The 2662-nt window shown below is 40.8% G+C and overlaps 1 pseudogene; it reads left to right on the top strand.

Moving 5' to 3' along the window:
* The first annotated feature begins 556 nt into the window (after positions 1-556).
* Positions 557-2238, top strand: LOC106007398 (annotated as a pseudogene).
* The last annotated feature ends 424 nt before the right edge of the window (positions 2239-2662 follow it).

The raw sequence follows: 2662 nt of genomic DNA, 5'->3' as shown, positions 1-2662 counted from the left end.
AGGCTTTAACCCACTGAGCCACCCAGGCGCCCCCACACTAAGATTTTTAATGCTGCCAAAAATCTAAAGATTCAGCCATGAGTCAGGTACATATGATTAAGTTAACAAACTTTATTGTATATGATCATATTCATTTCCTGTTAAGATACAGACAAACCTATATGCAGTTCTAAGAGGAGGAGGAGGAGGAAGGGGAGGGAGAAGAGGAAGAAGAGAGGCAGAAGGAGAAGGAGAAGAGCACAGAACTTAAATAGTCTGGATAAACTTAGCCAGGGATCTATGAAGACTCCTGAATAGGGTAAAGAACCAGAGCGACTTAGGGTTCTTTCTAACATTGAAACCCACTGAGGATCTAGAGAGAGTTCGTCTTCTATTTATCCCTTCCTCTCAGACACCGCAGAGCCATAGAGCTTAACTTTTTTAAGGTACAGAAATAAGAAAAAAATGCTCCCCGAAAGATCCATCAAAACTACAGGAATCTCACCAAATTAGCCTTAGGAATTTTCTTCTCTGAATATGGAAGTGTAACTTTTAAAAGTCTTTTTTTTTTTTTTTTAAATCAAAGATCAGGAGACCCAGGGGTCCAGGCTGTCTCTAGACCCCCATCTGCTATTTTCTCTGGCTGCATTAATTGGGAGGATGGGGGCACCTCAGGCTCCAGCGTCCTCACATAAACCATTATTACCTGCTGCAGGGTCATGATGGTAGTGCTGGGTTTCCTGCAGGCAGCCAGTGCTAGGGCAGTCTGTGGGGTAGGTGACCAGCAGCAATCGCCAGCATCTTGACACATGGCCTAGTCGACTGCTCTGCCTCGCCTTCAGCCTCCTGGCTCCCCTGCCAGCCATGAAGAAGTGTCCACCATACATTTTCTCTCCAGTTCCATTCCTTGGATATGCCATAGGATTTGGGAAAAGTCCAAATGAATCTCTAGGAAATGCATGAGAAGTATGAACCTGTAGTTTTACCCTGGAGGGCAAGACATTTACTTACCTTCTGGGCGCTGCTGCTGCACTATTTCTTACTGGTAAATATGAAGACCTGAATGCCAACAATGTCCACAGTCATCTGACAACACCTGTATTTGGGAAGGGAGCTGCATAGGATGGGCCTAATCCAGTTTTTTTTTTCCCCCTTTCTTTCTTTATTTTTATTTATTTATTTATTTTTTGGAGCAGAAGAAAATGTTTAAAAAAAGTGGCCTTAATATGGCCCACATTAGACAACACATTTGCATAACTGAAAAGGAAACAAAAGAATCCTTTCCAAGTTGGGGATAAAGTGGAGAAAAAAATTCGTTTGAAGCTCCGAGCTCATCATTTTAACAGCCAGCCATTGTTAAATGGAAAGGAAAGCAGAAGTCAACTCAGTGAGAGAGTGGCACCGCTATATGCAGATTTGGATGCAGGTGTTACCCACGTGGCTTGGCTGGTGCCAGGTTGGCTCCCTTTGTCTTATTTCACATACGGGGACAAAGGTCATTGAAAGATCAAGAATATTTTCTGTAAAGCAATCTGGAAATGCAGATAGTCAGTAAAAGAAATTGATGACACTCTCGAAACTTTACTAGATTCTACTTACAAAGATGGGTGTCCTTTGACAAATGATGAGGTAGCAGGCTTGCTGACTGAACTGTTCCTGGCAGGGCAACATACAGCCTCAACCACTAATGCCTGGATGTGCTTCTTTTTGGTCAGAGACAAGCGCTTCAAGGAAAAACAAACAAACAAACAAAAAAAACACTTATTTAGAACAGAAAACAGTCTGTAACGATCTGCCTCCTTTAATTTATGATGAGCTGAGGGATTTAAATTTCCTTGGACTCTGTATAAAGGAAACATTAAGACTTTGACATCCTATAATGACCATGATGAGAATGGCCAAAACTCCTCAAACTGTGGCAGGGTATGCCATTCCCCCAGGACATCAGGCGTGTGTTACTCCGTCTGTCAACCAAAGACTGAAACACTCCTGGGTAGAACATCTGGATTTTAATCTTGATTGCTCCTTACAGGACAATCCAGCATCAGGAAAGAAGTTTGCCTATGTGCCTCTGGAAGCTGGGCATCATGGTTGTATTGGGGAGAATTTTGCTCATGTTCAAATCAAGACAATTGTGTTCACTAGGCTTTGTTGTATGAATTTGATCTTATTGATGGATATTTTCCCACTGTGAATTATATAACCATGATCCACACCCCTGAAAACCCTGTTACCCGATACAAATGAAGGTCAAAATGAAAAAGGCTGCAAGGAACTAATATGTGACACACCACTGTAAACTGCAAAAGCATTTGAAGTTGATGAAATTTATGAAACAATTTCTAGTGTAGTCTTTTTTTTTTTTTAAGTATAATTTTAAGACAGCTAGCTTAACTTCACGGTTTTTATATTTTCTTGACTAAATGGCCCCAACAAATCTAATGGCATTTCAGATATTCCCTAATAGTTTTATGGTATTTACTTTATATGTTTTATTTAAGGAAATCAGGCTCGTAGTAAGAAATTATTTAGGGGAATCTTGGTAATTGACAGATTCTAAACACACTTTCCAGGTGTTAGCCTTAACAACATACACAGCTCTTGGCAAGTTAAGTTCAGGGTATGCAGATCTTGGACTGGATCTGCAAGTATAAATGCCCACTGAGATACTTGGAAACCTTAG

The sequence above is a fragment of the Mustela putorius genome, unplaced genomic scaffold (genome assembly GCF_011764305.1).
Source record: "Mustela putorius furo isolate JIRA1106 unplaced genomic scaffold, ASM1176430v1.1 tig00000083_pilon_pilon_pilon, whole genome shotgun sequence".
NCBI classification, from domain to species: domain Eukaryota; kingdom Metazoa; phylum Chordata; class Mammalia; order Carnivora; family Mustelidae; genus Mustela; species Mustela putorius.
Note: the sequence above shows the minus strand (reverse complement) of the source record. Positions and strands in the feature narration are given on the sequence as shown.